Raw genomic sequence first — 26,680 nt, 5'->3', positions numbered from 1 at the left:
CATCATACAGCCCATCCCATTTATTTCATACAGAAGGAAATAAATGCCACCCTATTATCTGTAATACCATGCTCCATCAAGTGGCAACACAAGAATTCAAGGGTCACTGACCTCATGGCAAACAAGTCATTCACAAGAATTCTTGAGAATAACCCTCGTATTTGGGAAAAAGAAGGTCTTATCCTTCCTAAGCCCCCTTGCCTTGCTTAACACTAAGATGGGCTTAGGTATGCAAGTTTGTGGGTAGAGGCTGTGAGCACAGCTTAACTGCTTTCCAGAATTCAGGGGAGAAAAAATATAGTGAAAGAAAAGAAACAAATCAAACTAGACCCAAGGCTGAGAAACAGAGAGCCAAGAGCTAAAAAAAAAAACAAAAACAAAAACAAAAACAAAAACAAAAACAAAAACAAAACAAACCAGTGGAAGTACAGATGAGAATGGGCACTGGAAAATAAAGGTTGGATATTTTCAGTTGTTTGCTCTGAAGTGTATACTTTCTTCATCTCACACACAGCATATTTACTAAATTCTACACTACTCACGGATGTTTCTGTAGTAGGTTCTGTGGAAGAAGCAACATGAACGCACTTAGATGTGAGTAGAGAACAAGCAGACACGTTCACTTACAAGAGCTAATGATGGGAATCTCCTGGATCACATACATCAGTCAGTAGGGTCTTCCTAGGTTGAAACACAGCTCTGGGGAGGGGTGAGGGAGGGCTAGAGGGCTGGCCCCAGGGGTTTAGGTTTGTCAAGTGACTGAGTAGAGAGAGGAGTTTTAACCTGTAACTAAAGGGACCGACAGAGGGCAACAACTAAGGTGGAAGCCAAGCCCATACCATGACGGAAATCAGAGACTCTAAAACACATCAAAGGGAAGCAAGTAGCAAACCAAATTTGTACCACTTGCCTCGGTCAACAAGAAAGAATTTTTCTGCCAGTCTGAATCTATGAGTTGTTGTCTGCTTCCCAGGACATTCTAGGAGATTTGAACAAGCTTGATACTAAAACCAAATAAAAGAGTTCACAAATCTTAAATAAATACAGCAAGCTGACCATTCATAGTTATTTCCTGGGGTCTCTTTGAAATGTTAAGTGATTTTGTTTTTGTTTTTTGTTTCCAAGTATTTAAGCTTCAAAACTATAGGGACAAGGAATAGGAGTCGGGTTTCTACCTGAACCTATGTTTCCTGAATTAAAATTCTGATTGCCCAGGGCACCTGGGTGGCTCAGCTGGATAGATGTCCAACTTCAGCTCAGGTCATGATCTCACGGTTCATTGGTTCGAGCCCCGCATCAGGCTCTGTGCTAACAGCTCAGAGCCTGCTTCAGATTCTGTGTCTCCCTCTCTCTCTGCCCCTCCCCTACTTACACTCTGTTGGTCTCTCTCTCAAAAACATTAAAAAAAAAAAAAAAAAAAAAAAAAACATTTTTTTTTATTTTTTTTTGTCTAAAAAAACTACAGTTTATTTAAAAAGAAAAAAAAAAGGACAAGAGGGAATCAGTCAACAGATCTTACCAACCACTTGGGGATCCTAGAAAAAAAAGTGTCACCATAGCTTAAAATTTTTTTACGGAAAATGGTTTTCAGCCAAAAATTATATACCCAGCAAAACTATTAATTAAATTTGACCCAGACATTTGAGTCCTATAACGTTTCAAAAATTTCATGTCTTATATACTCTTTGTTAAGGAGTTATAAGAGAATGTAGTACTGTTTGGACTGAAAATATTAATTTTTGTGTTCTCTTTCATTTTATTTTAGTACCAGGCTTTATGTGAACTCCTCAAATGTGTGTAGAAGCAAATAAACTTTCAGGCTTTGGACAGACAGAGAAAGAAAAAAGAAAATCTGGATTGTCAACGATTACCAGTGGAAGACACAAAGTAAAATCTAACTATAATAGGAAACAGAAGGTCACTCAAGAGGGCCAGTCCTTATTTCTCTCAATAGAAAGCCAGTAAACAATGCTCCATGTTAGTAAGTCAAGAAAAGCACTTTAAGCAAAGTATTCACACATGTAGACATAACCAACAGCAGAAACAAAAATAGCAGCCATGGATGCTTGGGACAGTGGGACTTGGGAAGCAGAGGACCCGACAGCGTATGTTAGCTTTTCAATACGAGCCCCCCTTTTTCAATACTTTATTTTTTCAAAGCAGACTCTATACCCAACACACGGCTTTAACTCATGACCCTGGGATCAAGAGTCTCACACCCTACCAACTGTGCCAGTCAGGCACCCCTCTGAGCTATTTGATATAGTCACCATGTTTTTTGTTTGTTGGTTTGTTTTGCTTTAACAAATATTTTATAAATATGTAAACACACAAAAATGCTTCCTGAATTAATCATAATTAATCATTATACGAAAAAGAAATATATGCATACAGGGACAATAGGCTTATTCCAAGAAAGCAAAGATTGTTTTCAAGTGTAAAATCCATTTATAGGCCATTATTTTAGCAGAATAAAGGTGAAAAAAACAATCTCCAATCTATTGTTCCTCAAGAGGCTTTGGATAAAGTCTTCAACATTCTTGTCTTTTAAAAATTCAGTATTCTAGGGGTGCCTGGGTGACTCAGTCAGTTAAGCATCCGACTCTTGATTTCAGCTCAGGTCATGATCTCACAGTTTATGGGTTTGAGCCCTGCCCTGGGCTCTCTGCTGTCAGCACAGAGCCTGCTTCAGATCCTCTGCCTCCCTCTCTCTCTGCCCCTCCCCTGTTCACACTCTCACTCAGAAATAAATTAAAAAACAAATAAAATTTAAAAAGTTAGTATTCTAGACAAGGAAGAACACTTCCTGGGAACAACACAGTGCCCATTTGAAACTAAAAGACAGCATCCCATGTAAGAAACACTGAAGTCATCTCTACCAAATTTAAGAATGAAACAGGGTGATGCCAATATTATTAAACACTTATTTGCAAGTTCTACCCAATGAAATTTTAAAAAGGAGGGAGGGAAGTTAAAAGTAAGGGAAGAAAAAAGGAATATATGATAAAAAGTGAGATAAAGTGACCATCATTTGACAGGTGATGTGATTGAACACCTAGAAAACCCAAACCACCAACTCAAAAATCTGTAGGATAAAAGGGTTCAGTAAGGTGAATGGTTAAAAAATAAACAGATAAAACACAACAGCTTTCTTATATAGCAGCAATAACCACTTGGAAACTCTAACAGGAAATAAATTAAATCACAATAGTAGCAAATACCTAGGAATCAATTTAAACAGAAATGTGTGAGGGCCAGATGAAGAAACCCATAAAACTTTACTGAGGAACATAAAAGATTCTGTGAAAATGTGAAGACACATGTAATGATTTCAAATCTGAAGACTCAATAAAAATGGAAATTCTCACAAAAAATAATTGGTACAATATTTGCAATTCTAATAAAACCCAAGGGTTTTGGGGGGAATTTTTTTTTTTTTTTGAATGAGATCAAGTAATTCTAAAGATCACCTTAAAGTAAACACGAAAGGCTACACTTCCTTGTTAGTAAAGTGTAAAGACAAGGAGATGTCTTATTAAGCATTAACTAACCTGATAAAGCTACCATAACTACAAGAGTGTTACACTGACAGAAAACTAATGGCACCAAAGAGAAAGAACATCAACAAACTCTGTAAGAGCATTTGTTTGATGAGAAAGTTCCTACTTCAAATCAATGGAGAAAGTTCAGACTATGAATTCATTGTCCAGACTTAGATTCTTATCCACATCATGAGTGAATAAATATAAATATAAATATAAATATAAATATAAATATAAATATTATATCTATGTACATGTATATGTATATATGTATATGTGTGTGTGTCTCCCCAGATACACATATTTGTATCCACATATATATGTATATTTACAATATGAACAAACATACATAAAGAGGTGAACATGAAAAGGAAGAAAACATCAAACCATTAAAAATCTGAAAAACGTATTTAAAAAATATTTATCGTATTTGAGGATGGGGAAATAATTTTTAAACCCCAAAAGCCAAAGAAGATATAAAGTTTTCTGTGGCTGACAACATAAAAAATAAAAGTATTCATCATAACATCAAAAATCCTGAAAGGAAAAAAAATGGGAAAACATATTTTAATATAAGTAGTAGGTAAACTTATTCCATAAAAATCCCATAAACATATACGGCAAATATAAAAATGTTCATGAGCAGATAATTCACAGAGGACAAAATGCATTCAGCTGCACAAGCAATAAAGACAGCCAAATGTGTGCAGTGTCATTTCCTCTTATCAAATAAAAATATTTTTAAACAGTGTTAATTCCTAATATTAGCAAAATATTTCTTAAGGGTAATTTGACAATATGTATTACATATCACAATATAAATCCCATATCACATTCAAATACCCATACCACCAAATGGATAATCCCAATCTAGAGGAAATAATTACAGATCCCAAGATTTACATGAAAAAATGTTAGAACAGTAGTATTATAATAGTGAAAAATCAGAAGCAACTTCAATGCCCAAGAGCAAAAACATGATTCAGTAAGTAATAATACATCAATACGGTATCACTTAACTCACGTAAAAGCTCACTCATTTAATATTCAGACAGAAAAATGCTAATGATATCATTTTAAATGAGAAAAAAAAGCTATCCCAATTTTGTAAATTAAAATGTACAGACGGTCCCTGACTCATGACAGTTTGATTTATGATTTTTCCACTTTATGATGGTGTAAAATCTATACAAGTTTAGAAGCCACAAAATTTTGAATTTTGATCTTTTCCCAGGGCACTGATGTGGTGTGAAACCTTCTCATACTCTCCCCTGATGCCATGCAGTGACAGAGAGCACAACCCCAGGTGAGCCACGTCATCCTGAAGGTCAACAACAACCCATGCACTTGCACCACTCTACACCCATAAAACCATCATCTTTTTCACTTTCACTACAGTATCCAATAAATTACATGGGATGTTCAACACTTTAGTATAAAATAAGCTTTGTATTACATAATTTTGGCCAACTAGAGGCTAATGTAAGTGTTTGAGTATGTTTAAAGCAAGCTAGGCTAAGCTGTGATGTTCAAGAGGTTAGGTGTATTAAATGCATTTTTGACTTAAAATATTCTCCACTTATAATGGGTTTATCAGGACATAACCCCATCATAAGTCAAGGAAGAGCTGTGTATAACTAGCAAATATGTGAGTGTGCAGGTGTGTAGTTATTAATCTATAGTTACAGAAAAGAGACACGAAAACTTGTATTTAATGTAATAAACACATGCGTTAACCTCCATTTTCTTTCTACCCAAGTCTCACTAAAATGACAACGTAGGAATTAAAAAGACATAAACCCACAAGTACCAAGAGAATGGAGAAAGACATCAACTGAGAGATATCAACAATATTTTAGAAGAAGAAAACCAGTTGGACAAATGGTAACTAATCAAACAGAGATGACCTAGCTTGTAGGATTCCATGACCTGCATAAGATGTCTAAGAGGACATACAAACCCAGGAATCACCCTGGGAAACCAACACAGGGTGGAAAAAGTATCCCTCACTTAGCTCTGAGCACTGGGAGCCAGGCTTTGCATGCTTTGCATTCACACGAAGGGAGGATTTATCTTTGGGTAAACTGACCAGATAAGGAAGACAAGACCTTAGGTGTGGACATCCCAAGGGTCAGCAACGAAAAAGACAGTTTATTGCCTTTTCTCTGTATAGTCAAGCCCATCAGTGAACACGCCCCCTGCTACCCAATGCAAGCACTTGACATTTTAACCCCTTCTCTTAAATATGAATAGACAACCAGCGATTACCAGTATTTAAGGAAATTTTAACAGAGTGAAAGAGATCAAAACAGGGTTGGGAGGGAAGGGACAAACAGCAATCAAAAGAAAATTCAAAAAGCGTTTTTAAGAAACCTAAAGAGGAGATATTTCACCCAAGAATAGAATACCACAAAAAAAGGAGCATTCAGAAAACCAAAAGAGAACTCTCTGATGTTAAAAATATGGAAAGCTGAAACTGAAATTACAAAAGTTGGCTTAGAAGATAAAGTTGAGAAAAGTGTCCAGGAAATAGAACAAAAGAGGAAAGAAGAAACAAGAGAACAAGAAAATTAGAGGACTGGCCTATAAGGTCCAAAAGCCAACTAATCAGATTTGTCAAAAAAAAAAAAAAAAAAAAAAAAAAAAAAAATCACAAAAATTCCCAGAATTTAAGATAATGAAACCGTAGACTGAAATAGTAACCAAATAGCCCTGCACCATTAATAAAAAAATATCTACTCCGAAGCATTATGAAACCCTCAAATCACTGGGATGAAAGACAGATATTTTAAAGGTTTACAGCAAGAAAAAATTCTGAGAGATTTACAAAGTACAAAGATAATTAATGGAAAAAGGAGAGTCTTTTCAATCAACAGTGATAGGACAATCAGACATTCAGTTAAAGAGACCCAGGACCCATACCTTACACCAGATACAAAAGTTAACTCAAAATGGAACATAAGCCTAAATGTAAAACATAAACCCATAAAACATGAGAAAATCTTTATGACCTTGATTTAAGCTAAGAATTCTAGAAATTATACCAAAACATCATCCATAAAAGAAAAAAAAATGGTAAATTAGACATTATCAAAATTAAAAACTTTTGCTGTGTGAAAGATACTGGTAAGAGAATGAAAAGATGAGCCATTAGATGAAATTACTTAAAAATCACACATCTGACAAAATACTTATGTTCAAAATATATTTAAAAATTCCTCTCTCTAAAAAAAAAAAATAACAAAGAGTACTTGGGTGGTTCAGAAGTTTGAGCATCTGACTCTTGATTTTGGCTCAGGTCATGATTCTACAGTTGAAGGACTGAGCCACGCATTGGGCTCTGCACTGAGCATGGAGATTGCTTAAGATTCTGTCTCTCCCTCTTCTCTGCCCCTCTCCCCTGCTCACACGCACATACTCTCTAAAAAACAAACTCTCAAAACTCCATGATAAGAACCAAACAACCCGATTTTTTTTAATGGGCTAAACACTTGAACAAATACATCACAAAAGAAGCTATATAAAAAGCAAAGTATATAAAAAGATGCTCAGCATCATTGCTCATTAGGGGAATGCACATTAAAACCATCGTGAGATGACACTGTACACATACTAGAATGCTTAAACTTTAAAAAAAATACTTAGTGCTGCTGAAGCTATGGAGAAATTGAACCCTCACACAATGCTCATGAGTATGCAAAATGAGGCAGCCATTTTGGAAAACAGACTGACAGTGTCTTATAAGGTTCAATATACATTTATCATACAACCCAGCAACCCCACTCCTAATGTTTACCTTAAGGAAATAAAAACTTACACTGATAGAAAAATCCATGTGCTACTGTTTATAATAGCTGTATTCATAATCACCAAAACCTAGAAACAATGCAAATATCCTTCAAGCAATGAATGGATGAATTATGGTAAATCCGTGAAATGGAATACCATTCAGCAATAAAAGAATGAACTAGTAATATACACAATATGGATGACTCTCAAATGCATTATATTTTGTGAAAGAAATCAGACTCAAAAGGCTACACACTATAGGATTCCACTGATAACAACATTTCAGAATGCTGTATCACAAGGCAAAACCATGGTGACAGAAAACATACCAGTGTTCGCCAGGAGCAGAAAGTAGGGAAGGGAGGGGTTGACTACAAAGGGTCCATATGACATCACTTTTTTAAAGGTATTGGTCTGGGGGCGCCTGGGTGCTCAGTCGGTTGAGCGTCAGACTTCGGCTCTGGTCATGATCTCGCGATTTATGAGTTCGAGCCCGTGTCGGGCTCTGTGCTGACAGCTCGGAGCCTGGAGCCTGCTTCGGATTCTGTGTCTCCTTCTCTCTCTGCCCATCCCCTGCTTGTGCAGTCTCTGTCTCTCAAAAATAAATAAATAAATATAAAAAAATTTTTAAAGGTATGGGTCTGTTCTGTATGTACTAGGGTAACACCTAGATGATTCCATGCATTTGTCAAAACACATAGAACTATATACCAAAACGGGGGCACCTGGGTGTCTCAGTGGTTAAGTGCCCAATTCTTGGTTTCGGCTCAGGTCATAATTTTGCAGTTCATGGGTTTGAGCCCAGCACTGGGCTCAAGGCTGCTAGTGCAGAACCTGCTTGGGATTCTTTCTCTCTCCCCGCCTCCCCCCCCCCTCTCTCTCTGCCCCTCCCCCGTGCTCTCTTTCTCTATCAAAATAAACTTTAAAAAAATTTTAAAAGAACTATATACAAAAATTAGTGAATTCTATTGATGTCAAAAAAGGAAAATTATATGCTACTAGAATTCTATACCCAGCCAAACTATCAAAGGTAAATATAGAATAAAATTATTGTCAACCACACAAGATATTTTTCAAATTTTACTTTTCATGACCTTTCTTGAGAAACTACTAGAAGAAGGAAGTGATCTAATAGAACAAGGAAGTAAATGACAAAAAACAAAACAAAACAAAAACAAAAACAAAAAACAAAGAAACTCTTAGGACCTATGGAAAGAAGAGAACAGGAAACCCCAGGACAACCATTGCAGCCAGGGTCCAGAGGTTATGCAGGCCAGATTCAACTAGGAAGTTAGAAAGCTCTGTGAACAAAAGTACAAGGGAAGAGAGAATGAAACCAACAGATAACCCAATGAGTCTGAATGTAATGAGATGAGTGAAAAACTCAGGGGAGAGTTAGAAAAACTCAGGTGATGAGTTAAAAGAAAAGTCATCAATTTTAAAAGGCAGTTATTAAACTGACAGGAGAAATGAGGAAAGGAATATAAATATAATATTTATCCAGATGTAAATAACATTAATAAGGCTAAAATGAGGCCAACCCTGAAAACTGACTTCCCTCCTAATTATGAATGCCATACTAGGAAGATGGAGTGAGGAAGCATGCTGGGATGTGTGAATGTATGTGGTGGAGAGGAAGTTTAAGAAAGCTTACAGAGAAATCAATAAATCATATGCAAATGAAATAAACAAGGACTAGCAGCACTGGTATGTTACTTAGAAATGCAGTGTTGAACACAGCAGAAAACAACAGCTAAGAGAGGTGAAACTGGTTGCCTGGGGGAGAGAATCAAGGTGGAGGATGAGGGGGACAGGGGCTGCTGCTTTTCACTATAAGCCTTGTAGAATACATTACTTTTATAACTGGTCTAAACAAGGATACTGTTTTTGATAACAAAGTAAGAAAAAAGCAAACAGGTAATTAGGAATGATACCAAATTACTAGCAATATTTGTCTCTGGTTATTAGTTTTATAGGTAATTTTCATTTTCTTCTTCACCATTTCCTGAAACTTCCCAAGCTTTCTTTTTTTTTTTTTTTTTTCTTTTCAGAGACAGAGGAGGGGCGAGACAGAGGAGGGGCGAGACAGAGGAGGGGCGAGACAGAGGAGGGGCGAGAGAACACACTCAGGAGGCAGGGGAGAGAAACAGAAAATCATAAGCAGACTCCACACTCAGTACAGACCCCGATGCAGGGCTGAATCCCACCACCCTGGGATCATGACCTGAGCCAAAATCATGAGTCAATCACTCAACCAACCAAGTCACCCTGGCACCCCTGAAACGTATCTTAACAATCAGAAGGGAGCAAAGAAGGAAGCAGAAACAGAGAGAGATAGAGTATATTTGTGTGGTGATTCAAGAGCAGAAAATACTTCTCCCTCTTCCTTAATCAGGCAAAGCATAATGAAAATCCGTGTTTTAGGAGAGGAATCCTGCATTTTAGACAAGATTTCAGGGTGTAAAGTTTTCCATGAAATGGCATTTGGCAAAGCTGATCTTGCTGCCTGACACACAAGAGAGGTTCAGACAACACGAGCCTCTCCACTTGCCCCCCACCATCCCAGCCTCATTTTCTCATCTGTGATGTATGATGGGAGCTCAGGGTCATCCACCTCTGTCTGGTTCTATCATTTGACTCCAAGAAGCCTTCACCACAAACCTGCCAGGAATAAGTCACCCTTGATGCCCAGCCCTAGAGGCAAGGAGCCCTCTTCTGCCCACCATCCACGTAGGGCCAAGCATATTCCTACACCAGACACCCCATCCAATATATTCTGGCAGATTTAGGTCTCTCTCACTTGCCCATCTCCCAGGAGACATGTTCCCCAAACCAATTATAAATGGCTGCTGGGACTTCAGTGTCTCCACCTGATTTGTGCACTCCAAGCTGCTGGATAAATGGTAATCCCTTGGACATTTCTATTTCCTGCAAAGTCCTCTAAAATTAGAGACTATTCCCCATGATTCCTTGTCAACACAGAAAAGCAGAGCCAAGCAAAGCATTTAGACATGAAAACAAAGACCATGTCTTTCAGGAAACCCAGGTCCTTGAGCTCTAAGACCTAGGCAAGGGCCAAAAAATGGTTTTGGAGCTTGCAGGTCAGGAAAAAAAAAAAAAAAAATGTAAGGTGATGAGCTGAGCTTTGAACACAACAGCCAGGTATGAATCCCTAATTGGCCACTTAGCTCCTGGCACTAATTTAGACACTTTTTTCATAGACTTCTCACCCATAAAACTGGGACAATCTTCTTGCCAATTTTTAAATTTTCATTTTTAATAGGCTTACTTTGTAAGTAAAATATCTAGCAAAGAATTATATGAAAATGGCTACTGTTTACTGAGCACTGGCTATGCAGGTGGCACCGTGCCAGGCATTTTATGTACATTCTTATTTAATCCTCACGAATTAAGCATTGAGAATTAAGTGTTATCATCCTCATGTTAAAAATAAACAGAGGGGCGCCTGGGTGGCTCAGTCGGTTAAGCGTCCGACATTGGGTCAGGTTGTCATCGCACAGCCTGGAGCTTGGGGCCTGCTTCAGATCCTGTGTCTCCCTCTCTCTTTGCCCATCCTTCACTAGTACTCTATCTCTCTCTCTTTCTCTCTCTCTCAAAGATAAATAAAACCATTAAGAAAATAAAGAAAAAAATAAAGAAACAGAGGCATAGAAAGACTAAGGAACTCACCCTAGGACATTCAGCACAGAAGTATGAGTGTTGGGATGGGACTCCAGGCAGTCTGAAGTCAGAATTACCCACAGCACCTGTAGCTTCTATAATGACAGGCATTCTTGAGGGTGAACAGTCACCACCCTTTCTCCGCCATCCACACCACAGATGAAGGAGACCAAGACCCAATGTCAGGACACAGCAGGCATACAGGGGTGAGGCGACAGCCAGGATTCAGGTCCTTCATTCTGCAGACTGTCACAGAGTGGAGCTCACGGAGGCACATCCAGAGGACCTCTCCCAGGCCCCCGCTGTGAGTGTGCCCAACACCCTGTTGCTGCAGACTGCCCACCACCTGCCTACCATCTGGGACACCTGCAGTTCCCTCACCTGGTTCTGATATGCACATTGTATTCAGTTGGCAAAGCAAGTGTCTGGGCCCTGCCACCCTGAGCCACACCTTGAAGGCTTGCTATCCTATCATGATACCTGCCCTCACCCACCCTTCTGGAGCTGTCAACTCCCTTCTCCATGCTGATCAAGAGCCCCTGGCTGCCACCAAGACTGGGGAACAGACACAGTCCAGGACCCGGCTCCACCAGCCCCACTGGGGTCTAGACCGTCTAGACTGTTCAGACAGCTCATACATATCAGCTCAAGTGATTTATCTTCTTCATAACATGACCATTCAATTTGCATGATTTATTTATTCAGAGACCATAAGGTCATCCACAGCTGGATCCTCAGAGCCTATCACAGTGCCTGGCAACAAGAGGTCAATTAATATGTTAAGCGACAGAACTGTGAGGATCCACCCTTCATCCCTATCTTCACACTTCATCTGGAGAGACAGACGATTCTCTTTCATGCCTCCTGACTCGGAGGGATTGCCTCCAGAAGACAAACTCAGGTCAGAACACAACAGACTAAATGTCTTTGTTGAAGACATTTTCCCTTGAATGACCCAAGTATCCTGTCTTTTAAAAATCACTTTCTAAAGGAGTTGGAGTAATGTGGCTCTTTACACTGACATCCTTGTCAATAAGTCAGCAAATCCTCGACATCAATCTCTAACAGCTAAAAGGTTAGGATAGAGCAGAATGAAGATCTTCAATGAGGAAGCCCCCAGGTCACCACGACCACAGCAGACCCCAGGCTTCTGGAGAAAGTGACATTTAACCCCTCTTTCGAGGCCAGGATTTGAGACCGAAGACACACTCAGAAGTCACACCAGGTGGGGTAGCAAAAAAGACATGGGGCTTGGGAGAGACCCGGCTGGATTTTAGTCCCAGCTTTGTCACATGCGAGCTGCATGAGCTTGGGCAAGTTACTTAATATCACAGAGCCTCACTGCCTTCACCAGCTGTTAATGTAGTCAACAAATAGTTACAATTCCAATTGTGTACCAGGCACCGTACTATGCACTAGAATATGAGCATCAGGAAAGTGGCATGGTGGGGGAGGGCGCAGGACCTAAGTCTTCATCAGTAACCATTGCAATAAATGTACAGTTACAAATTGTTGCATGTGCCACAATGGAAGACTGTAGGATCACCTGACAGGGCCTGACCCCAAGGAAGAAACATTTGAGTTGAGAGTGAAAGAATGAGACAGGTATGGGAGTACCAGGCAGAAAGAGGAGAACTAATATCAGCTAATGAGGTAACGGAACACACCTAGCCCTGAAAGAAAGACTCAATGGAGGTTGAGGATGAGCATGTCCAGTTGAGGATGCGCCGGGGGCAGGGTCGAGGGGACCTGGGGATCTGTAGCATGCTGAGGAAATCTGGACTTTAGAGCAATAGAAAAGGTTCTCTCCAGTTGCCATGTACAGAAAGAAGTAAGCATACCAAAGAGAGACACAGCAGCATGCGGGTGGCCAAAGAGAGAACAGATTTAAGGAATATTTAAGAGGAAAACTGGACATAATTGAGGGCTGGACGGAAGGAGTCAAGGGTGACTCTTGGTCTCATTTGTAACCTGGAGAGATGATATGTCTACCTTCCCAGAGAAGTATAAAAACATTTTCCAAGTGAGGTAACAACTTGAGAGTACTAGGCTCTCATTTAAAGTGTTAGATGAAAGGGGCGCCTGGGTGGCTCAGTTGGTTGAGCGTCCGACTTTGGCTCAGGTCATGATCTCACGGTTTGTGGGTTCGAGCCCCGCATCGGGCTCTGTGCTGACAGCTCGGAACCTGGAGCCTGCTTCGGATTCTGTGTCTCCCTCTCTCTCTCTGCCCCTCCCCCACTCACACTCTGTCTCTCTCGCTCTCAAAAAGAAATAAAATATTAAAAATAATAAAAAATAAAATAAATAAAGTGTCAGATGAAAGGGGCACCTGGGTGGCTCAGTCAGTCAAGCGTCCGACTCTTGGTTTCAGCTCAGGTCATGATCTCGCGGTTCGTGAGTTTGAGCCCCACGTCAGGCTCTACACTGACAGTACAGAGCCTGCTTGAGATTATCTCTCTCCCTCTCTCTCTGCCCCTTCCTTGCTCATGCTCTCTCCCCCTAAAAAAACAAACAAGCAAACAAACTTTAAAGTGTTTGATGAAATGAGACCACAAATAAAAGGCCAGTTGGTTGCTGGTGTTACTAGTTCTTGCCCCTCTCCATATCCTTTTAATTAGGGAGCCCAGACTGAGCTAGCCAGGCTGGGATGGAGGTCTGTGAGACTGGGCCCATGACAGGAGGATGGATATCTTCCCTGAGATCAAACACCCTGAAGACCAGGGGCCCAGCTCAGGATTCCTGCATCGTATGGGTGGCTGGATCAAAGGGTCTGCAACATGACCTTGAAGATCCATGAGCCTGTCATCATCGTGTGAAGAGCTGGGCTGGAACCAGTGGCAAAAACTGATCACATCCCTTCTCTGATTGTGAACACGTGGTAACTGCCCACTGCTCTGCACAGGACACTGACCCCTCTGGCAAGGAAATTCAAGGTCCGACACAAATGAGCGCCAACGTTTCTTTCCCACTTCTTCACCAGTGCCCAACACAGTGGCCAATGTCAGCTGCCTACCTGGCATCCGCTTCCTCTCATCCTTTCAAGGCTCCTTTGGGGAGGCCCTGCTTTTGGGGCAGCTAAAGCTACATCCTTTGGGCTGAACAGACAGCACTTGTGGCTCCTGCATCTCTGGCCCCCAGATTGGTCTAGGTCACTGGACTAGCCTATCCTGTGTCACACTGCACAGCACTGGCGACTTTAACGTCTGTCTCTCCCTCCTGAGGCCAGGATGAGGTGTGACTGTCCCCTGGGCTCCAGTGGGCACTGGAAGGTGGCCTCCTCCTGCATGCTGGCCGAGGGATTGTGTTCCACACAGTCTCCCTGACCCCATCAGCCCTTACTGCTACAGGCATGAATCTCTCCATGGTTCTGCCTCATCTTGGGAGTGAAAAGCCAACTCAATGTCACTCTGAAGCTCAACCATACTTACTCTGTGTTCATTCTCTTAAAAAAAAAAAAAGAAAGAAAGAAAGAAAAGAAAAAAAAAAAGGTGCCCTTCATATGATCTAGCTCTCAGGCAAATTGTGGGGGAAAGGGGGGCTCTAATTAAAAGAAAGCATAATGAGAAACAAGGTCCTTTGAGCCAGGACAATAAAATCTTACCACCCTGGGGTCACCCTCTAGGAAGTGAGGATTAAGAGAGAAAGGATTGTATAAAGGCAGCTTGAGAAATCATAACAGAAAACTCTTAGAAAGGACTTACTGTGCGCCAACCACTGTTCTCAATGTGTTACTTATAAAGGAAAGTAGCTATTTCCCTGAACCCTGCTGGCAGAAAAGCTGGGAAGAGATAAGAAAAGGCAGGATTAAGGAGAATGACCCAGGAAATCCTGGGACAGGTGTGACACTGTCCTGAGGGTCAGGGGGAAGCCCAGCTCAGAGACCCTTGTGCTCAATTACTCCAGAGACATGGACACTCCGCCCAGGAGCCTTAAGGAGCAGGCCCTTTAGGCTGTGGTTCTTAAATGCAGCTACATTTTGAAGCCCACTGGGAAGCTCTAAAAACCCTAATGCCTGGGTCCCACCCTCACAGGGTTTATATTTTTAATGCTATTTTTGGGAGAGAGCACATACACACACACACACACACACACACACACACACACACACACACACACACACGAGGAAGCGGGGGAGGGGTAGAGAGAGAGAGGGAGACAGAGGATCTGAAGCAGGCTCCTTGCTATCAGCTCAGAGCCCCACGTGGGGCTCAAACCCACAAACCATGAGATCATGACTTGAGCTGAAATCAGACGCTTAACCGACTGAACGACCCAGGCACTCCTCCCATCCCTATAGATTTAAATGAGGTTAAACTGGGATGCAGTCGGGCACCAGGTAGTCCAAAAGTCAGCCCTGGTGGAGCACCAGGGCAGGTGATGTAGACAGACCTATCAGTTTCCTAGGACGGCCATAACCAAGCACCACACACTGGGTGGCTGGCAATGACAGAGATTAATTGTCTCACAGTTCAAGGAGCTGAAGTCTAAAATCAAAGTGTCAGCAAGGACATGGTCCCTCTGAAACCTGTAGGGGACAATCGTGCCTCCCCTCATCCAAGCTCCTGGGGATTTTGCCAGCAATCCTTGGCACTCCCTGACTCCCAGCTGCAGAAATCCACTCCTCTCCTCCGTGGTCACATTGTATTCTCCCTCTGTGTCTGTGGCTTCTCGTGGTCACCTTTGTAAAAGGACACCAATCATACTGGATTAGAGGTCCACCTACTCCAATATGACTCAGCCAATTACATCTGCAATGACCCTATTTCCAACAAGGTCACATCCTCAGGTACAGGGACTAAGACTTGAACATGTTTCTCTTTCTTCTGGGGGAGGGGTGACAATTCAACATCTAACCATGGGTTTCAGTCCCAGCTTTTGCTGCCCAGTCAGCACTGGTCTGTGGACTCTGCCCATCCACTGCTCAAAGTGCATGCTCCCAGCAGGAGTTGCTAATTGGAGCCCAGTACGCCAACGTTTGGGGGGGGGGGGGTCCCCAGATGTTCCTGTCCACAGAGCTCCTGCCGTTCTCATTAATGGCCATGGAGGTATCTGTGCTGCTTCGCTCCAAGCCTTTTGACCTGGGTCTGCTTGCCCTTGGCTTCTGGATCCTCAACTTAAAGCTGTTTGGCAAGGCTACTAACAGCCTGCTAAGCTCGACAAGTCCTCTTTCCATGGGAAGTATACTGTACCCTGCCCCCACCCCCGCCAAATCCCACTTCTACCTGGAGCCTACCACAAAGTAGACATCTCACCTCACCATCTGTGGGCCTGCCCCCTGTTCAGAGGACAACCTCCCCTCTGGTGAGTCACAGCCCCCTCAAAATCTATACTGCCTGTACCTAGTACACCATTCATGAGCTGAGTGTCCTCAATCAAGTCACTCAGCCTCCCCGACGCTCTGTTTCCCTAACTTTACAATGCAGATGTCATCTATACCCACATCCCTGATCCAAAACTTCCAGGACAAGATCTACTTCAGAATTCAGAATGGCTCAGATTTTTAGAAAGATAGTATGGGCACATGTAACATCCCTGGTGGGATCTGGGGGTTGGGAGCAACATCCTTTGCTCAACATATAAATATTTCCCCAAGGAAGCCCATGAAAACTCACACAAGGGGAGATAAATAAAAACTATAAACAGCTTCAACATCAGTTTGGGTCAGATCTGGCAGCCAAAAGAACTTAGTGCTCAACTTAAAACAACAAACAAACAACGCTTTCCATTTTAACAGCTTCTCGACTTTCTGGACTGTGTAAGAGAATCTAGCTCCTAAGCTTGCGTAAGTATTATGAGAGAGCATGTATGTGTAGCTACCTTGAAGTATGTCTAGTTCAGAGCTCATTAAATACTTAGGACTCTGGGAAAGAAAAACTAAAAGCTTTAATCCGGCTCAAGTCAAAATTTGCCACCCTCTTTAAAACACTGTAATTTGGCCCAAAGGCCTCCCACCTCCGCATTCAAAGCGGCTACATGGCCCCGCATCCCGCCCTGTTCCCCACTTCACCAGCAGCACCACACCGAGGTCTCAGCACGTTACAGAAGCCACGTTTGTTGCAATCATTTGTTTGTTAAGACGGTGAGTTTTACTTTTTAATTCTAGCTCAGTTCCACATCTAAAATTTGGCACCACTCGCTGCTGCAACAAGGCCCACTCTTAGAAAAATCCCCTGCATCAGAACACTCCTGTATTGTGCGACAGCAGCCTGGTCTCACGAGAGGCAGCCAGACACGGATGCACAGGTGCCCCCGCATGCTGGAACTGCCTTCTGCAGTGAAAGCACTGAGAACGTTTTCAAAACTCCAGAAGACACATAAATAGAGAAGGGTCCAGTGCCTGCAAAACACGGGCTGCTCCTAGCAGAGAGCCGGGCAGCCAGACTCTGCAAGGCCAAGGTTAGGAAAGCCACATCTCATCAGGCCTCGTGTGACCTTGGAGAAGCTAACTCACTTCCTAGATCACAAATTCTCCACTTGCCAAGTAAGCATGTGGATTACATTCCTTCCAAAGGAATTTCGGCTTAGAAACTCGACAGTTAGAGGATTCCTCCCCGTATGAGATGGACTTTGCTTCCCTAAAGAGATCTGGGAAATAAGCTGCAGCTATTGATAGCTTCCAATAGGCAATCACAGGCGGGAGGTAAATAAGCAATTACACAGGGCACATCATGAGCACGACAAACCACCTTCATGTGCTGACGGAATCACAATATTAGCACGACTCTGCAGCAACCACAGAAACTCCACTCTTCCTACCCCCGCGGACTGGCCGCTCCCACCACTGCCTCTGCTCAAGCAGCTGCCGCAAGTCGGACCTGTCAGAAATCAACCCAAGGAATTACTTCTTTTTGGAAGCAGAAACTCCTGAATTGGAAGTGATTCAGGTGAATGTGGCAGATGGTAGCATCTCAAAAGTTGTCACTTCTCCAAAGAAAACTGGCAAGGGTGACAACCTCTGCTGGCCAGAATCCAAAGAGCAGAAGTATAAATAACATGGCAGGTGTAACAGGTACTTATTGGGGGAAAGGAATGGACTGAGGGCACAGAGTTCCCTGAGACGTACAGAAAAAGGGGCCACGCTCATGGTGGCCAGGAGGGGAGCGAGCCTGTGGGGCTCCTGCAGTGGACTAAAGCCACCTCTGCACCACATTCTTATCAGGGTGAAGGAAGGGGTGAAAACTTGGCCACACATCATCACATTACGATGACCTCAGAGAGTACATCTCCTTCCTTAGGAAGAAAATTCTGTAATTGGCCAGGAAAAAATAAATGTGAGCAAGTGTGTATGCATATGAAATCTTAGAAATCCAGCCAAGAAAACTGCAAGATCAAGAACCTGAATGAAGTTTGTCAGAACAATAGAAGATAATGAGGAAAAACACTGAACTTCAAAACTCAACAGTCAAGTTAAATATACATGCTGGGAACAGCATTTATGCAGATGAGCTTGAGGGGGCGGGGAGCTTTTTCTGAATGCCAACTGTGTACCAGGCACTGTGCTAGGCACTTTAACTCCATGATTTCACTTCACTTTCATAAAAAACTTACAAAACATCTTTGGCAGCTACAGTAGCAGGAATGATAGGGAAAACACTAGCAGCAATAGTGTTTTTAAATGTTTTTGTGATGAAAAACAACATAGGTTCCTGGTAGGAAGTCTGTAAAATTCAAAAAGTAAGAGAAAAGTGACAAGTCTTATAAACTCATCTTCAGAGATCAGCCTGATGCCAGTGCTCCTGCCACCACAGTGTCCCCCCCACCTGACCACCTGAATTTGAGGTTCTTTCAACAAGATGACTCCTCTGACTTCTTATACTTTTCTGGCATTCATCCATCCATCCACCCATCCACCCATCCACCCATCCATCCATCCATCCATCCATCCATCCGTATGAGCCCCTATTTGGGCTCAGACCCGCGTTAGGAGATAGGATTACTGGGATTTGACAAGCTCTCTACTCCCTGCCTGCCCACCGATGCCTCTCCATTCAGCCTCACTGGCCAGGCACTTTCTCTCCATACTTGCTAGTAATGTGTCCAAGTGTTGAGCTTGGGGTCTCTGAGATACAGCCTTCTGAGAAAAGCTGGTGTTCTTCCTGACCTTAGACCATCACATTCAACTGTCAACCCCCCCATGGGTTAAATAGGTGATGGGGATTAAGGAGTACACCTGTTGTGATGAGCACCGAGTGATGCTGAATCACTATATTGTACACCTGAAATATGATACTGTATGTTAACTGGAATTAAAATAAAAACTTAAGAAATAAAAAATATATAAATAAATAAACTGCCAACCCCCATTACCATGTAGGTGAGGTGAGGAGGGGAGTGGCCCCACAAAGGAGAGGTGCTGCCTTTAAGGACAACGGGCCTGGACACTGCTCTGCAAGGAGCCCACCCTCTCCCTTGCCTGAGCGTGTGAAGATTCTCAAGATCATCATAGCAGTCAAACAAGTACCTCATTCCAAGTCACGAATTGTTTCTGTTTGGTTTCTTTTCCCCATATGATAACTTTAGCAGAACGAGGTTCAGTCTGGGGAAAGTACAAAGAGCTAACTTGTGTGGCATTGGCCAAGTTTACTCCTCCTCTGGATCTCAGTTATTTCATCTGAAAAATGGGGGACTGTATTATTTGACTGTCCAAGGATGTCTGATGGTTCATGATTTTATATAAATCTATTCCCTATCATAAACCGAAGCGTGTGTGTCTGTGTGTGTGTAAGCAAGAGAGACAGACGATGTGGCCTGTAAGAAGTCTGACTTCGGCTTCTTGCTGAATAACCACTAAATTACTTTAAAAACTATAATCCCAGACTATCCTATTGACAATCAAGAGCCTGTGCAGTGAGTGCTGTGTACGTCCACCTGCTGCACACGGATGGACCAAAGACTGAGTGAAGAGCACGTCAGAATGCTTCCAGGTTGTGGGCTGGCTACAGGAACCCACGGCAAGTGTAAACAGAGCTCTGCGGTCTAGTCTGGGGAATGGACAACTCCAGACAGAGCATGTGCTCGAGGGCAAGCTAGGTTATGTCACAACCCCTCAGGAAATCAGGGCCAGTCTAGCCTCTGGGAAATGAGGACAGGGGAGACCTGGGCAGAAGAACCAAAGCTCCAGCTGGGCCAGAGCTCAGGTTCAACCCTGGGGTGCTCATAAAGACCAAAGTCATCACCCCTGGTCACGAGACAGCCACGCCTGCTGCGTGCAGGAGATATCTATACACAGACAGACCTATTTGGGGTCAGCACAGGAGGTGAGCAGATGGGGCCAGGCTGCTAAGGGATTTAACACCTTCCCACCACCCCCATGGCACACTAACCCCCACGTGTCACAAGGAGCCACAGACCTGCTTGCTGCCTGCTCCCTTCTCCCATTTCTGATAAGGTCACCCACCGTGCTTTATAATGCAAAAATAACATTCCTGCTGCCAATGCAAATTATGTCTGAACCATCCCCCCTCCCCTGCCTCATGCAGAAAGCAGCTCCACAGGGGAGAGGTGAGCCAGGCTGCAGTTATGAGGCTTTTTGAGACACCTAATGAAACACCTTGTGGTGACCGCCCCCTCTGAGGAGAGCTCAGCAAAATGCATCGCAGAAGCAGATGTCAGGCTTGGGGCAAATGGTTCCAAAGCACAAAAGGCATACACCGGGAGGGACTAGAGCTTTCCCCATCCTTAGCAGGTGTCCCCAAGTCTGTGGTGCTAACTAACCCTGCAAAGTCAAGATAACCACAGTAACTGCCCCACCTCTCTCAGCCTCTAGGGGGTACAATCTCTCAGCCTCTAGGGGGTACAAGAGGTACCACTCTCATTTAGTATAAAGCTAGGGTAAAACTACAAACATTTTATTGAGCTCAAACTCAAAAGCAATAAAGTTTTAATTTAACTCAAGAGGTTAACAGCTCAGGGATCTGGGAAATCACTCTGCAAGGCTCCCTTACTATGTCCCTTAGGAGCTCTGAGCGCCCTGTGGCTGGACTCTTCCTACCTGCTGCAGCAGTGACCGCTGGAGAGTGAAGATGAGGACACAGGTCTGGGGACAGGCTCCAAAAACATTATATAACCTGCTTTTTCCTCTTCTTCCCCTGTGTCTTAGGCCTGCTTGGAAAAGAACTGCTGGAACTGGGCATCCTTATGTAATGGCAAAAAAAAAAAAAAAAGGACTGCTTGGATGCCACTTCTGTGTCTAACCCTTACAGACAACGTGACTCCAGGGAAAGTGACTGGGTCATTCTATGCTTGAGCTTTCTCACTTAAAAAGGAGGGTGATGGGGGCACCTGGGTGGCTCAGTCAGTTAAGCATCCGACTTCAGCTCAGGTCATGATCTCATGGTTCATGAGTTCGAGCCCCGTGTTGGGCTTTGTGCTGACAGCTCGGAGCCTGGAGCCTGGAGCCTGGAGCCTGCTTTGGAATCTGTGACTGCCCCGCCCCCCCCCCATCCCCTCCCCAGCTCATGCTCTGTCTCTGTCTCTCAAAAAATAAATAAACGTTAAAAAAATTTTTTAAAGGAGGGTGATGATGATAATATGTTTATCTCCTTCAGTGTTTATGAAGATCAAACTAAAGAATGCACAGGTATCAATCATGTTCAACAAGGAGAATACATGAGAGCTCAAATGAAGAGACTATTTATAAAGGGGCAGACAGGGAAGAACATGTGCAAGTGGAGCCAGGCTGTCTCCACCCCTCAGGACAGCAGAGATCACAGGGAGGGAGCAGTTACTGTAATCAAGCAAGAGCAAACAGAAAACAGTGATGAGAGGCTCCTTCTAGAGGAGCAGTGACCTTCAGTCCAACGACATGGCTTGGCCTCAAGCAAGGGCACAGGGAGATGTCCAGGGAATAAGTACCTAGACCACGCTGTCTTCTCTCCTCCCTCCAATCTCGGGCCATACAGAAGTCAAAGGGCACTGGTGAGGTCCCTCCAGGTGAGCCTTCCAAGACAGTAAGCAGGGTGGAAGGGGCAGAGCACGGACTGAGAGGGTCATGTGGAAGATACCAGCACAGCATTCAGTACACATACGATGTTGTCCTAGGATAACGGGGTCCAGACCTGGCCGCTAAAACACTGAATGGGGATTTAGAGCCAGATGCCATAGCTATCAGTGTCTCTTAGCAGCCACTGCTGGGTGAATTGCTAGATGTTGGAAGGACCAGATCCAGGTGGCACAGCCCCTCCAGCCCCTCCCTGGACCTACCAAGTTCGCCTTAGGGATGTGTAGGCTTTGGAAGCAATGGCTTGGGGCAAGAGACAAAGGAGGTTCCCATCATCAGTTCAGAACACAGAGGGGCTTGTCACAGCCAAGATGGCTCCACCTTTTATTGAGTCAGCGGAACTTATTAAGTGAAAGAAGTCCATTCTTCTAATTAACAGAAAGTCCCACCTCCTCTTAAATCACCACCAGCCTCCTTTCTAGGACTTTCCCACCTGCTCTAAGTGAATTCAGAGCCCCGTGGAACAATGAAAGTCTCTCTTCCACAGGAGAGCTCCTTGGACAGACAATCCGATACATCAAATCAATGAATCCAATATTTACAGAGATCCAGGTCTGTACTGCTTCTGGGGTATGCTGAAACAAGTCAGAGGCATTTAAAGCACTGTGTGTGGTTTCTCTTTTTGTGGAAGACCATCCTCTTCACATGTCCCTAAATCAGCCCAAATGGGAAGAAGCACATTCTCCAAGGCAGGGTGGAGTCGACTGCGGGGCCACAATACCCTCGCTCTGAACCCCAGGCTCCTTTATTTGCTTGGTAAATAACCTGGGGCAAATCCCTTCAAGTCCCTGGACCCTGCTTTCCTCATCTGAATCTCTTGGGTATTAATCCCTAACTCACAGGATCACAGAGAATTAAATGAGAGGATGTGTGTGAATCTCCTAGAACAGCACCTGGCACACAGTAGGTCCTCAATAAATGTCCACTCTTCAGCCATGAAAGTGGCTTCCAGGTCTCCATATGTGTTTCCTTCATCTTCCCTTGAAATATCAGTCTCAGAGCTGCCAGATCCTGCTGTTTCTGTTTCCTAAAACGTGGGTTATGTCACCTTGTCTCATTTCTTTCTTGGCACACATTTCATCATCAATAAAATGGAGTGGGGCAGGTTACTGAAAGGACTAGACAAGTGGTTCTTGACCTCTGCTATGAGTATACTTCTCCCTGGACCCTCACATTTTCAATGGCTTGTCTACTACAGAAATAGAATTTCCAAAGTAAAAAAATTACCTCTCCCTCCAACTTCTCTTAATCAAAGCAAAACACAACTGCTACCCGCCCCCCATCTGGGCTCTTGAGAAGCATGCGATCACCAACCTTGTTCACTAGGTTGATTCCACTCAAACTCTAACCCAAAAAACCTGAAATTTCTTTGAACCTGTGTAGCTCAGACATACCATCGCACAAGCATCTTGACATACTAAAAGCAGTTCAAGCATTACCACTTCTTGTCAGGTTCCCAGGTCCTCAAGTTGAAAAACACTGGACTAGGTGATTCCTAAGAAGGTCTCCACCTCTGTCCTTCTGAGATCTCAGATGGAACAACTAAGGAAGATCAGGCACACCCTGAAAAGGCGCATGCTAATGAGAGCCAGCCTGGCATTCATTTGACAAAGGATAGACTCACAAGGTTAAAGGGACTATGCTTCCATGAAAAGGCTGAATACCATTATGCAGTGCTGTGAATCTATCTTCCCAAAACAAACTTTCTGGTAACGCCTGGCAATAGGAAGCCAAAGTCCCTTATGTTCAGTTGCTAAATACCTACAGTCCTGTGGTGTCCCCGAGGGCACCCACACACATTCCTTCATGAGGTCATGGGCTGTGGATTCAACCCACGATGTTGTTCCTCCAGAGCCTACCTTGGAGCACCCCTACTGACCATGCAGAAATGATTTTGAACTAGAAGTTCTCACCACACAGCCGGAGGCCAGCCTATCTCCCGACTCCCTTTCTTTCCATCACGTGGAAAACTCACAGATGGAAGAGAACAAGCTGGTTGACCAGGTCTCATTTCCCACAAACACCTTCACTCTGTGGTCCTCGTTAGAGCACTCAGGAGCTGACTCGTTGCTAAACCAAACTTGCAAAGCACTGTGTTCCTGCCACTTCCCTAGATGCACACTTAATTACAGCGGCTCCTTCCAGTCGGCCATTCTCCACGATTTCAAACATCCAGGTTACTAGTCTCCTCATGTCCTTCTCAGGCACTCATTAGCGTTGAACATTTTGTTCTTGTCTTACATCTTCTATTCTGTCCCCTATACAGCTTAAGGAGTACTTGAGTTTTTGTCTCTGCCACTGTGTTACCTAATAAATAGCATTCTGTCTGACATGAGATTGAGAATAACTGCTTGCTTTACAATTTTCTATTGAAATTTTCCAAAGATAACCTTAAGGCCCTAAAACTCTTCTCTGCTGTTAGACCTCGTGCTTTTACCAATATCCGACTTCTATTATTCTTAACCATTAACTGTAATGTTACTCACCTCTAATTATCATCACTGTCTTGCATTTCCCCGTTTTCAATCTAATTCTTAAAAATCTATTATAAGTATCCATACTTATAGTACCTCCCTGCCTGCCTGGAGCATCCCTTTCACTAAGTGTCCCAATTGAGAGTCTCTCTCTCACTCTCTCACTCTCTCACTCTCACTCTCTCTCTCTCTCTCTCTCTATATATATATATATATATATATATATGTGTGTGTGTGTGTGTGTGTGTATGTATATGTATATGTATATGCACACGGCTACCCGACAACAGAGAACAAGATGCTTTCTGTTAATCTGCCATGGCTTCACCTCAAGCTTTTGCTATAGATGTGATAAAGCAGGGGGCAGCAACCATTTCCTAGAAAGAGCCAGATAGAAAGTATTTTCAGTTTTATAGATCACACTGTCACTGTTTCAACTTCTTAGTCCTGCCATCGTAACCAAAAATCAGCCACCAACAATATGTAAATGAATGGGTGTCACTGTGCTTCAATAAACTTACTTACAAACACAGGATGCAAACCACATTTGGCCTACAGCCCACTGTTTGCCAACTCTGGAGATAGAAAAAGATGGTATTTAATTTGTATTTGTGTTATTTAATGATGAGATTTTTCCCCACTTTATAATAAACAGGGGCGGTCCAAGTTGGGAATGGGGATATGGGGAGATGACAAGTTTCGTGGTTTACTTGCTGTACTGGAGAAACCAATCAGACAACCAAATGACCATACCATGTTGGCAGATGGATATACACCAAGCTAGAGCTTGAAAGAGGTCCTGGATGGAGATTTAATAAAAAAAAAAAAAAAAAAAGAAGAAGAAGAAGGAAATCATCAGCCAAGAGATGGTCTTCAAGCCACTGACCTGAATGAAACCATCAAAGGAGCTTGTGTATCTGGAGAAAATGGCCCAGCAGCAACTCCACCCTAAGAAGGCCTGGAACCAGCAAAGAAGAACAGGGAAAACCACCATGGATGAAGGGCCACTAAGTGTACTGGGATTAGAAGCCAAATGATAAGCAAGTTTCAAAGAGAAGAAGAGACCGACTAGAATCAATGCTGCCAACAGGTCCAACAACATGAGCAGCACAGTTTTTGGCAATACGACACCACCGGAGAGCCGAACGTGAGCGGTTGTGACAGGGACAGTGGAGCAGCTTTGGCAGTGACCAAGCAGAGCGAACCCAGAGAGGTGGGGAGAATAAGTTCTCTGGGGGAGCCATGCTGAAAAAGAGGGAATAGAAAATTAGGGTATTTTATGTTTGTTTAGGAGACTTTTAACATTCATTTTCACATATGATATCAACCAGTCAGGGTAATTTCCATCTTTGATGGTGTCCCTTAAAATATTCTCGCTTGAACATCACATAAAATTCAAAGGCATTATGTTTTTCTCTTCTACATTTAACATGTTAGCAATCTATTTTCATATACGGACTGAGTTAATGATCTAACTTTCTCCCTAAATAGCCAATTTTCCTAGCAGCATTAATTAAATAATCTATTCTTTCCCCTGCTGATCTGAAATCCACCATTATCACATAATAAATATTTACATATACTCAAACCTTTTTATTATATTTTTTTCTGTTCTGTTCCAATTATATTTCATTTCACCAGCCACTAAACTAAATAGCTTGTAGTGTTAAATTATTTTTATAACCCTTTATAACTTTTTACTGTGTAAATCTCCTTTTATTTTTAAAACATTATATTTTTTTGCTATTCTTATGGGTTTAAGCTTCTATATAAACCTTAGAATAAATTTTGTCAAGTTCTAAACAGTAATTCCTTAAGGATTTTGATTGAAATAACATAAATGCACAATCAATGTGGAGGAGAACTGACATATTTACATATGTCAAGAAGTACATAGAGCACACTTGTTCAGAGACTATGTAGTATGATTTTCAAGAAGCACAGCATTTTTCATTGGTGTAAAGATTCTTCTCCATTGGCTCATTCCGGAAGTATGTCCTTCACACAGGGATTCTATCCCCTCCATGGCCTGTCTAGATGCCTCCTCCACGTTACATAACTTCTAATGTGACCTAAAAACTTATGCTCTAGATATAGAGCCTCACATAAATACTGGAATAAAACAGTTTTGTGTTAAAGCAAATTGGGGTCCAGGTACCCCAGAATGAGTGTATGCCAGGATTGAACTAGGAGGC

At 42.8% G+C, this 26,680-nt stretch overlaps 1 protein-coding gene across 1 annotated transcript in view; it reads right to left on the bottom strand.

Annotated features, from left to right (window-relative positions):
* Positions 1–22,296, bottom strand: part of PTPRT (protein tyrosine phosphatase receptor type T) — a 632,313-nt gene extending 610,017 nt beyond the window's left edge. The window contains exon 1 of the mRNA XM_049650393.1: positions 22,215–22,296. The gene's annotated coding sequence lies outside the window, so the exon portion shown is untranslated. The remainder of the gene's footprint in view (positions 1–22,214) is intronic.
* Between the last annotated feature and the right edge of the window lie 4,384 nt (positions 22,297–26,680).

This window comes from Panthera uncia (genome assembly GCF_023721935.1).
Source record: "Panthera uncia isolate 11264 chromosome A3 unlocalized genomic scaffold, Puncia_PCG_1.0 HiC_scaffold_11, whole genome shotgun sequence".
Taxonomy (NCBI): Eukaryota; Metazoa; Chordata; class Mammalia; order Carnivora; family Felidae; genus Panthera; species Panthera uncia.
The sequence above is the reverse complement of the archived record's forward strand: the minus strand, read 5'-3'. Positions and strand labels throughout refer to the sequence as shown.